This window comes from Bos javanicus, chromosome 14, assembly GCF_032452875.1.
Source record: "Bos javanicus breed banteng chromosome 14, ARS-OSU_banteng_1.0, whole genome shotgun sequence".
In the NCBI taxonomy this organism is placed as follows: domain Eukaryota; kingdom Metazoa; phylum Chordata; class Mammalia; order Artiodactyla; family Bovidae; genus Bos; species Bos javanicus.
Genome location: NC_083881.1, coordinates 3,806,464 through 3,818,565, shown reverse-complemented (window position 1 = coordinate 3,818,565; position 12,102 = coordinate 3,806,464).

Sequence of the window (12,102 nt, the reverse complement as noted above, 5' to 3'; positions counted from 1 at the left end):
CTTAACCTTCAGTTTTTGTTAACTAAACTTACTGTGTTGTAGAGTGGATCTCTAAAAATTTATTCATCTCACATAACAAAAACTTTATACCCAATAAAAATCAAAAACTTAATGAAAAATAATCTCCCCTCCACCTCCCTGTACCACTCTGCTCTCGTAGTATTTTTCATGTCCTTCATATTTCTGTGGCATCAGCTGTAATGTCTCCTGTTTCATTTCTACATTTATATGAATCATTTTAAAATTATTTTTTAAAAAAACAGCTCTCATTTTCACTGGTCTATCGTTCTAGTCTGTATTTCATGTGTTTCTGCTCTTAGCTTCCTTCTGCTAACTTTGGGCTTAGTTTGTTCTTTCTCTTAGTTCCTTGAGGCATAAAGATAGATTTTTATCTGATTTTATTGTAGGCCTTTATTTTTTTAACTTTCCTCTTAGTACTGTTTTGTTGGCACCTGCTGTATTATTTTTTACTCTTTATTTTCTTTTTTTTACTCATTTGCACTGAATATACAAACAATAGACTCTGACATGAGTCTGAACTATGGTGATGCTCATACTAAGCTTGTTCCAAGTCCTCTATTCAGGAACAAAGAAGACAGACACTCCTGCACACAGGTGATGAGGGGAAGGCCGGTCATCAAAAATAACAGAATGGGAAAAAACAAACGAACAAAACAAAAACCTGGAGCTCACCTCGCGGGCACTCAGAGAAGCACCTTCCTCTGGCTCCTCTGTCCCCGAGGCCACCTGGATCCACACCCTCCTTCGCTCCTTCCATGTCCCCAGCTCAGGCTGCAAGTCTGTCTTTGAGACCACAGCCTCATCTTGTCATCAAGGCAGATTTCCCCCCCAGGAAGCCTTGTAACAACGGATGGGCACGCCTAGATCCATAGACATTACTGAACGTGGAAGAGCCGGTGAGTTTCCAAAACGAGGGGCAGAGGCCACGGACACGGCCTCAAGCGATTGCACGTGGTGAAGAACGCCAAGGAGCTGCAGCATCCGGAAAAGCAGCTCTGGGGACCCCAGACCTGGTACCCTCTTGAAACCTCAATTTCCTCACTTGTGAAAAGGAAAAAATGGGGTTTAAAAAGAGTTCAGCTCCTTATTTCAATAATAACCATCAATTGCATTTTATAGCCCACTTACCAACTGTGACAGCTGGCCATCTCTAAATCTCTCCATCTCATCTCTCTAAAGTATAATAACCTCTTCCTTGAAATGAGGATAACATTAATATTCCTGAAGCATTGATGGAAGAATTAGGAAGTATTAGCATATCTCTCCCTTGTTTAGCATAGAGTAGGGATCCCATACATGATACTCATTCCTGAAATCAGCAACATAAATAACAGAAAACTCAAATCAGAAATATTTCTTGGAGTCAGACTTCACACTGAATTTCCTCGGCACATTGCAACTCTGATTAATAGACTTTTCTGCAGTGGGGGGGCCCCCTCCATGCCCGTGAGTCACCACTGCCTCTGCTGGCCTGGAATGCCCCAGCCCCCGCTTCTCCAGCAGAGGGGTGAGGGGGGGCCCAGCTTGATCAGTGGGGCTGCTGAGTGATGGGGCCGGGGGCGGAGTGACTGTTCATCTGTCGAGATGAGGAGTTTGGACAAGATGATGCATAAAGGCCCTGCCAGGTGGGGAGATGAGACTTGGCAAAGGCCCAGCCTGGGGAAGTGACTCACCCCAAATCATCGGCTAAGACTAGGCAGAGCTTGAATTTAAATATTGTTTAGAAAGCTGCCCAACTGCGAGAGAGGGTCGGTGAGACTGCTGGAAGTCGGAGAGTCCTACTGCTGGGCCCTACATCAGAATACATGCTTCCTGGAACTCTGCTGTGTTCTGTGGAAGCCTGGGGGGGACGGGGCTTGGGAGAGAATGGACACATGTGTTATGTATGGCTGAGTCCCTTTGCTGTTCACCTGAAACTATCACAACATTGTTAATCGGCTATACCCCAGTACAAAAGGAAAAGAAAAAAAAATGCACTTCCTGGGCAGGGGTTTCAGAGGTAGTGCCATAGTTGTTTCTGGGTTTTGAATGTAATAAGTAAGATCTGAGCTCCTCAGAGAGCTGTCCCCAAGAATGAAGAAGGGATGAGAGCAGAGACCTCCCTCCTACCTGAAGGGGAAAGGATGGCCATCCATTCTAACTAAAGTCATTATCATCATCGTGCACGGGAGAGAACTTGCAAAGCAGGAGAGGCTGGTCCATGGAGCACCCAGAGAAAGCAGTCATGGAGGCAGACGGTGGCCATGCCAGCAGGTTCTGCCAGGACCTGGGTGCCCCGAGGCCCAGGACCCCGGCAGCCTCACACTGAAACCCGGCTCCCCAGTCAGCATCCTTTGCTCTGAGTCACAAGATCACATCCGTGCAAGTCCCTGCACAGAAGAAAACTGGAATGTTATTGTTCTCTAACAATGTGATAACAGCTCCCTTATTTGAGCAGATGTGCTAAGGGCTCTATGCTATATCTCACAGAAATTGTGTCAGAGTTTTTATAGATCCCCATTCGAATAAACAACTCAAAGGTGAACTGCTGTTTTAAATCTAAGGTCTGAGGTTAGAAAATGGCAGAATCAATGATTTAATAAACAAGGTCTGCCTCATTTTAAAAGTTTTTTTCCTAGCATACTCTATCAGATTTTTTCTCTATCGTTATATTTTAATATGAAATGTGTAAACATGCATCTTATAAGCTATAAAAATATAAACATCCTATAAGTATAAACATAATGGATGTTCATTGTGAAATAAGTAGAAATTTTAAATGTAAGGACTATCGTTCTGGGATAAATAATGTTAAAAATTTCAGGTATTGCAACATAGTAAAAGCTATATATGACAAACCCACAACAAACATTATCCTCAATGGTGAAAAATTGAAAGCATTTCCCCTAAAGTCAGGAATAAGACAAGGGTGCCCACTTTTACAACTGCTTTTTTCAACATAGTTTTGGAAGTTTTGGCCACAGCAATCAGAGCAGAAAAAGAAATAAAAGGAATCCAAATTGGAAAAGAAGAAAAACTCTCACTGTTTGCAGATGACATGGTCCTCTACATAGAAAACCCTAAAGATTCCACCGGAAAATTACTAAAGCTAATCAATGAATAGAGTAAAGTTGCAGGATATAAAATCAACACACAAGAAATCCCTTGCATTCCTATACACTAATAATGAGAAAATAGAAAGAGAAATTAAGGAAACAATTCAATTCACCATTGCAATGACAAGAATAAAATAGGAATATATCCACCTAAAGAAACAAGACCTATATATAGAAAACTATAAAACACTGATGAAAAAATCAAAGAGGACACTAATAGATGGAGAAATATACTGTGTTCATGAATCAGAAGAATCAATATAGTGAAAATGAGTGTACTACCCAAAGCAATCTATAGATTCAATGCAATCCCTATCAATCTACCAACGGTATTTTTCACAGAGCTAGAACAAATAATTTCACAATTTGTATGGAAACACAAAAACTCGAATAGCCAAAGCAATCTTGAGAAAGAAGAATGGAACTGGAGGAATCAACCTGCCTGACTTCAGGCTCTACTACAAAGCCACAGTCATCAAGACAGTATGGTACTGGCACAAAGACAGAAATATAGATCAATGGAACAAAATAGAAAGCCCAGAGATAAATCCACGCACCTATGGACACCTTATCTTTGACAAAGGAGGCAAGAATATACAATGGAGAAAAGACGATCTTTTTAATGAGTGGTGCTGGGAAAATTGGTCAACCACTTGTAAAAGAATGAAACTATAACACTTTCTAACACCATCCACAAAAATAAACTCAAAATGGATTAAAAATCTAAACATAAGACCAGAAACTAAAACTCCTAGAGAACATAGGCAAAACACTCTCTGATATAAATCACAGCAGGATCCTCTATGACCCACTTCCCAGAATACTGGAAATAAAAGCAAAAATAAACAAATGGGACCTAATTAAAATTAAAAGCTTCTGCACAACAAACAAAACTATAAGCAAGGTGAAAAGACAGCCTTCAGAATGGGAGAAAATAATACCAAATAAAGCAACTGACAAAGAATTAATCTCAAAAATATACAAGCAACTCCTGCAGCTCAATTCCAGAAAAATAAACAACCCAATCAAAAAATGGGCCAAAGAACTAAACAGACATTTCTCCAAAGAAGACATACAGATGGCTAACAAACACATGAAAAGATGCTCAACATCACTCATTATCAGAGAAATGCAAATAAAAACCACAATGAGATACCATTTCACGCCAGTCAGAATGGCTGTGATCCAAAAGTCTACAAGCAGTAAATGCTGGAGAGGGTGTGGAGAAAAGGGAACCCTCTTACACTGTTGGTGGGAATGCAAAGTAGTACAGCCACTATGGAGAACAGTGTGGAGATTCCTTAAAAAACTGGAAATAGAACTGCCATATGACCCAGCAATCCCAATGGTGGGCATACATACCAAGGAAACCAGAATTGAAACAGACACGTGTACCCCAATGTTCATTGCAGCACTGTTTATAATAGCCAGGACATGGAAGCAACCTAGATGTCCAGCAGCAGATGAATGGATAAGAAAGCTGTGGTACATATACACAATGGAGTATTACTCAGCCATTTAAAAGAATACTTTTGAGTCAGTTCTAATGAGGTGTATGAAACTGGAGCCTATTATGCAGAGAGAAGTAAGCCAGAAAGAAAAACACCAATACAGTATACTAATACATATATATATGGAATTTAGAAAGATGGTAATGATAACCTGTATGCAAGATAGCAAAAGAGACACAGATGTATAGAACAGTCTTTTGGACTGTGTGGGAGAGGGCAAGGGTGGGATTTGAGAGAATGGCATTGAAACATGTATATTATCATATGTGAAATGAATCACCAGTCCAGGTTCAATGCATGATACAGGATGCTCATGGCTGGTGCACTGGGATACCCAGAGGGATGGTATGGAGAGGGAGGTGGGAGGGGAGGTTCAGGATGGGGAACACGTGTACACCCGTGGCAGATTCATGTTGATGTATGGCAAAACCAATACAATATTTTAAAGTAATTAGCCTCCAATTAAAATAAATTTTATATTAAAAAAATAAAAAATTACAAATTTCAGGTATTGCCCCTTAGTTTTTCCTCTCCACACACACACATTCAATGCTGATACAAGCTTTCCAATATGTTTTGTAAAATGAACATATTGTCTACACTTAAGAACTACCTATAAATATAAATTTAAACTCTTGCAGGCTAGTCCACAGTTTGGTTATACCACAATCTTACCAGTTCCCCCACTGCAAGACATTCTAACGGTCTCCAGTTTCACCCACAAATTACACCATCAGAATTATCTACGTGCATGTATCTGGTTATTTCCTGAATTTGTAAATCTACTTCCATGGATTTGTTCAAAGCGTTTGGGTATTTTGACTGCCTTTGATCGGTCCATCTACAGGGAGCAAATGGGATTGTCACACTAACACGAGTCTGCCAGTGGAGAGAGCTGCTTCTCACTGTAACATGATAAAGTGGATTTGGTTCACATACCCACTCCCGCGCAGTCAGCTAATGTGAGTGCCCTACTGAGCCAAAGCACAAACCCCGTGGGCTGCTGAAGCTATCTCTGAACCTGCAAGTCCCCAAGGGCTAGAGAATTCATCAAGGTGACTGCTTCCTCCTGAGGCTTCCTGCCTGCCCGACTCTCCTGAGAAGATGCGCGTTCACCAGGCAATTGCTTTCAGACTTAAACCACTGTCCCAAAGGAAGGTAATGGCTGATTGATGAGAAAGCAGAGATGGCCTTCTGTGCTTGCCTCTGCCTCTTACAAGCTCCATGGACACAAATCCAGGCCGTTCCTTCCCAAGACCCACAGGACACAAATGACATGTGGAATAAATAGAAACATACATCGTGAAGCAGGAAAAACTCACAGGTTCCCCAAGGTCCCGTCTACTTCTCTCTCCTTGTACTGTCCTTCTACTGCCCCTGAAATACATCACGGCTAACTCTCAGAACCCCCATTAAACTCCTGATTTTTCTAAACTTTCTAGTATAGTTTCCCACATATTTCTTTTAAAGCTGTGCTTCCTGGTTACTGAATAAAAAAAGTAAACATGAAAAACTTTGCACAACAAGCAATTAACGAGGTGGCAGCAAAGGGCGCCGAGAGAAAGATGAATTGCCTGCAATAAATAAGGCCCGGGAAGGAAATGAAAAATGTTCCTGAGGTAAGCGGGCTCTTATGCGAGGCTCTGCGAGATAAAGAGGCAATTGTTTAATGCTGAGATGATGAGAAGGCGGCTCACTCGAATCCTCAAATCGCCATATCACGTGGCTTCAAGTGCCAATGGTGGATGGTTAACTGCTTGTTGATGGCTAGCCTCTTCTGTGACCAGCTCCATCATCTCCGTATGCTTCTCCCCGCATCCTGGGAGGCCCGCGTGGAGATGGCCTTTCCTGACTCCACACAGGTGTAGTTGTTCCAAACGTGTAACAACTTGGGGTGTACAGAAACATCACTGCTCCTTTCTCCCCCTCTCACAGGTGGTGAGCTTGGAAAAGGGTTTCATTCACCCCGAAAATTATATAATTTTGTTTGAGGTGCTCTCATCCAAAGGAAATCAAGAGAGCAGGTGGAGATGGAAGAGAGGAATCCAAAGGATATTCACCTATCATACCTCAGACATGGAGGTATGTTCCAAACCACCACAATAAAGGGAGTCTTATGAATGTTTTTGTTTTCCAGTGTGTATAAAAATAATGTATGTAAGCATGCAAAGTCATTTCAATCGTGTTCCAACTCTTTATAATAACCTTATGGACTTTGTAGCCCACCAGGCTCCTCTGTCCATGGGATGCTCCAAACAAGAATACTGAAGCGGTTGCTATTCCCTTTTCCATATCATCATCCCAAGCCAGGGATCGAACCCAGGTCTCTTTTGTTTCCTTCATTGGCAGGTTGGTTCTTTACCACTAGCGCCACCTGGAAAGCCCCCAAATTATGTTTACTCTATACTAAACAACAGCATCTGGAAGTTCATGGCTCACATACTGTTGAAGCCTGGCTTGGAGAATTTTGATCATTACTTTACTAGCATGTGAGATGAGTACAATTGGGTGGTAGTTTGAGTATTCTTTGGCATTGCCTTTCTTTGGGATTGGAATGAAAACTGACCTTTTCCAGTCCTGTGGCCACTGCTGAGTTTGCCAAATTTGCGGGCATGTTGAGTGCAGCACTTTCACAGCATCATTTGAAATGATGCTTTTAGGATTTGAAATAGCTCACCTGGAATTCCATCACCTCCACTAGCTTTGTTCATAGTGATGCTTCCTAAGGCCCACTTGACTGCGCATACCAGGATGTCTGGCTCTAGGTAAGTTACCACACCATTGTGGTTATCTGGGTCATGAAGATCTTTTTTGTATAGTTCTTCTGTGTATTCTTGCCACCTCTTCTTAATATCTTCTGCTTCTGTTAGGTCCATACCATTTCTGTACTTTATTGTGCATATTTTTGCATGAAATATTCCCTTGGTATCTCTAATTTTCTTGAAGAGATCACTAGTCTTTCCCATTCTATTGTTTTCCTCTATTTCTTTGCACTGATCACTGAGGAATGCTTTCTTATCTCTCCTTGCTATTCTTTGGAACTCTGGATTCAACTGGGAATATCTTTCCTTTTCTCCTTTGTTTTTCACTTCTCTCTTTTTCATAGCTATTTGTAAGGCCTCATCAGACAGCCATTTTGCTTTTTTGCATTTCTTTTTCTTGGGGATGGTCTTGATCCCTGTCTCCTGTACAAAGTCATGAACCTCCATCCGTGGTTCATCAGGCACTCCATCTATCAGATCTAATCCCTTGAATCTATTTGTCACTTCCACTGTATAGTCGTAAGGGATTTTATTTAGGTCATACCTGAATGGTCTAGTGGTTTTCTCCAGTTTCTTCAATTTAAGTCTGAATTTGCCAATAAAGAGTTCATGATGGAGCCACAGTCAGCTCCCAGTCTTGTTTTTGCTGACTGTATAGAGCTTCTCCATCTTTGGCTGCAAAGAATATAATCAATCTGATTTCAATATTGACCATCTGGTGATGTCCACGTGTAGAGTCTTCTCTTGTGTTGTTGGAAGAGGGAGTTTGCTATGGCCAGAATGTTCTCTTGGCAAAACTCTATTAGCCTTTGTCCTGCTTCATTCTGTACTCCAAGGCCAAATTTGCCTGTTACACCAAGTGTTTCTTAACTTTCTCCTTTTGCATTCCAGTCCCCTATAATGAAAAGGACATCTTTTTTGGGTGTTCTAAAAGGTCTTGTAGGTCTTCATAGAACCATTCAACTTCAGCTTCTTCAGCATTACTGGTCAAGGCACAGACTTGGATTACTGTGATATTGAATAGTTTGCCTTGGAAATAAACAGAGATCATTCTGTCATTTTTGAGATTGCATCCAAGTACTACATTTCAGACTCTTTCATTGACTATGATGACTACTCCATTTCTCCTAAGGGATTCCTGCCCACAGTAGTAGATATAATGGTCATCGGGGTTAAATTCACCCATTCCAGTCCATTTTAGTTCGCTGATTCCTAGAATGTCGACATTCACTCTTGCCATCTCCTGTTTGACCACTTTCAATTTTCCTTGATTCATGGGCCTAACATTCCAGGTTCCTATGCAATATTGCTCTTACAGCATTGAACTTTGCTTCTATCACCAGTCACATCCACAAAATGGGTAGTGTTTTTGCTTTGGCTTTGTCTCTTTATTCTTTCTGGAGTTGTTTCTCCACTGATCTCCAGTAGCATACTGGGCATCTACTGACCTGGTAGAGAAATATCAATAACCTGAGATATGCAGATGACACCACCCTTATGGCAGAAAGTGAAGAGGAACTAAGGAGCCTCTTGATGAAAGTGAAAGAGGAGAGTGAAAAAGTTGACTTAAATCTCAGCATTCAGAAAACTAAGATCATGGCATCTGGTCCCATCACTTCATGGCAAATAGATGGGGAAACAGTGACAAACTTTATTTTTTGGGCTCAAATCACTGCAGATGGTGACTGCAGCCATGAAGTTAAAAGACGCTTACTCCTTGGAAGAAAAGTTATGACCAACCTAGACAGCATATTAAAAAAGCAGAGACATTACTTTGTCAACAAAGGTCAAGGCTATGGTTTTGCCAGTAGTCATGTGTGGATGTGAGAGTTGGACTTTAAAGAAAGCTGAGTGCTGAAGAATTGATGCTTTTGAACTGTGGTGTTGGAGAAGACTCTTGAGAGTCCCTTGGACTGCAAAGAGATCCAACCAGTCCATCCTAAAGGAGATCAGTCCTGGGTGTCCTTTGGAAGGACTGATGCTGAAGCTGAAACTCTCCAATACTTTGGCTAACTGATGCAAAGAACTGACTCATTGGAAAAGATCCTTATGCTGGGAAAGATTGAAGGTGGGAGGAGAAGAGGACGACAGAAGATGAGATGGTTTGATGGCATCACCGACTCGATGGACATGAGTTTGAGCAAACTCCGGGAGTTGGCGATGGACAGGGAGGCCTGGCGTGCTGCAGTCCATGGGGTTGCAAACAGTTGGACATTACTGAGCAACTGAACTAACTGAAACAGCATCAGACTGCAGTGTACTAAGTGTGCAACAGCATTATGTCTGAAAAAGGTTTAAAATGTTTTATTGCTAAAATATGCTAACCATCCTCTGATCCTTCAGTGAGTCATAATCTTCTTGTGAAAGTAGAATCAAACATCAACTGATCAGATTATCATCACATATATAACAATGAAAAACTTTGAAATATTGTGTGAATTCCCAAAATGAGACACAGAGATTCAAAGTGAGCAGATGTCCTTGGAAAAATTGGGTCAACAGACTGACTTAACACAGGATTGCCACAGCCTTTCACTTTTTTTCTGTTTTTTAAACAAACAAAAACCCATGAAACACCATAGTATCTGTGAAGCATTATAAAGCAAAATGCAGTAAAATGAGGTGTGCCTCTATTAGCTCAGATTCTAGTGATTAACAAAAATCTCTGCTTTCCATGAGTTCAATATACAGAGACTAAGACAAACCCATAAATCCATCATTTCAGTATAATGAGCAAATGATGAGCTGTGGATGCCCAAAATGCTATAGGAGCACATGGGTTATTTTCCTCACCCAGCTGCTAAGTCAAGGAGGGCTTCCTGCAGGAGTGAACCCCTGCTTTGAATTTGGAAGGATAGGTCAAAGTTGATCAGGTAGAGGGAAATGCCATGTAGCTATAAAGGCTGGGCAAAGGCCTAAGGGCCTGAGTGAGTCAGGTTTGTTCTGGAAAAAGCAGCTGTTTCAGGGTGGCAGGAGCTCACAGCAGGTGCAGAGGAGCCGGCAAAGCCTCCTGGGGATAACGTGGAGGAGGGAGCATTGGGGACCAGATCAGTCTGGACATTGGCCACGCCGGGGTGTTTGCCTTTGCAAGATGTGAGTCAATGGGGAGCCATGGGAAGATGCTCAGCACAGGGAGGGCAGGAGGCATGATCAGAGCCACAGGGAAGGATGTCACTCTGACAGCCAAGAGGGGGGTGAGCAAGGAGGGCTGGAAACGGACCTTTCAGAGACCATTAAAGACGCTCCTGCAAAGTGACGTTGACTTTCTCCTGACTGTGGCCAGGGCAGTGGGAGCAAGTAGTTGGCCTGGAGGAGATGAAGGGGTCGAATGAATTAGACTTGACCTGTCTTTACCCTAAGATGGTCCACTGGAGTGAGTTGAAGCCTGCACACAAAAGTGTGTATTGTTTTATAATAACTTTTGATGAAGATGAGAAAAGGGTTATTGATGGAGGCTAAATTCAGGTAAAATGAACATCAGAATCAAGAAAAATATATACAGAGGTAAACAATATGTGAATTGTTGATTCTTACTTGGGCTTGCTTTGGTTTCTCCACCAGCACACTGAAAGAGGACTTTTCGGCCAGATACCAAGGAAACACACCTGGGAAAGCCAAGGGGAGATGGGCAGATGGATGAACAAAAGTCACTCACCGTCACCTTGAGAAAGGCACCCCCGGCATATAGTGGGAGGACCATTCCATCCGCAGCAAAGGTGGAGGGAACTGATGAGCCCGCGTTTATCCATCCTCTACCACTTTCACACACTTGCTAAACATTTACTCTGGTGTTTCTGAGGGTAAAATATAAACAGGGCACAGGCAACCCATGAGTTCAGAATAGTTGTGTTTTGGGTCCCCCAAAACCACCTTCAGTCACAGTATTTCACTAGAGGGATTCAGCAAAGCCATTAGACGCTCATATCAGGTAAGACATTCCAAGGGGTTAGAGGTGACCTCCCAGGAATCAGGCAAGGCTCTGACTTCAGAAAGTGCAGGATGTGGACCCCTGCTGAGTAATCCTTTACTGCATCCTAAAACCATCCGGGCTTCCCTGGGTCTATAGCTTGCAGATGTCAGGTTGTGAGACATCTCAGCCTTCAAAATCATGTGAGCCAATACCTTAAAATAAATCCCTTTCTTTCCACCAATACCTATTTGTTTAAATCATTCAAGTTCAGGTGTCTGTTACTGCACCTTTTTTTCCAAGGCCATTGAGTGGATCTGGGTGCTGGGTTTCCTCCCAGACTTCTGGAACCAGTTAATGAGTCTGGTTAAGAAAAAAAAACACAAAACAAATACCTTGTTTTCTGGTAAAGGAGAGAGGGACTTACTATAATAGTCATCTCGGGTCCAGCTGGCAATCATTTAGGATCAGATAAGTAATCCTTTTACCAAGAAAAGGATGAGTTATCAGAATTTGGGATTGTATCTATTTAGTTTTTGTGGGTTGATTTTTTTTTTTTCCTCACTGTCCTTCTAATATGAGGGATAAAATCTGCTTACCATGAGCTTGGCCACTAGGAAGCATCTTTTCTAGGGCCATAGTTTCTCTACTCATTTACTTTAGTTTCCCTCAGATCTTGTATGACTAAAACCCTCCTGGAATCCTAGAGGTGAAAAAGGCCTCTACTTGGGAGTGAGCTCCCTGTTACTAGAAGCAATCAAGCAGATGTCAGTTATGTTGTTCACAGCTGCTGCTCTGAGGAAAAT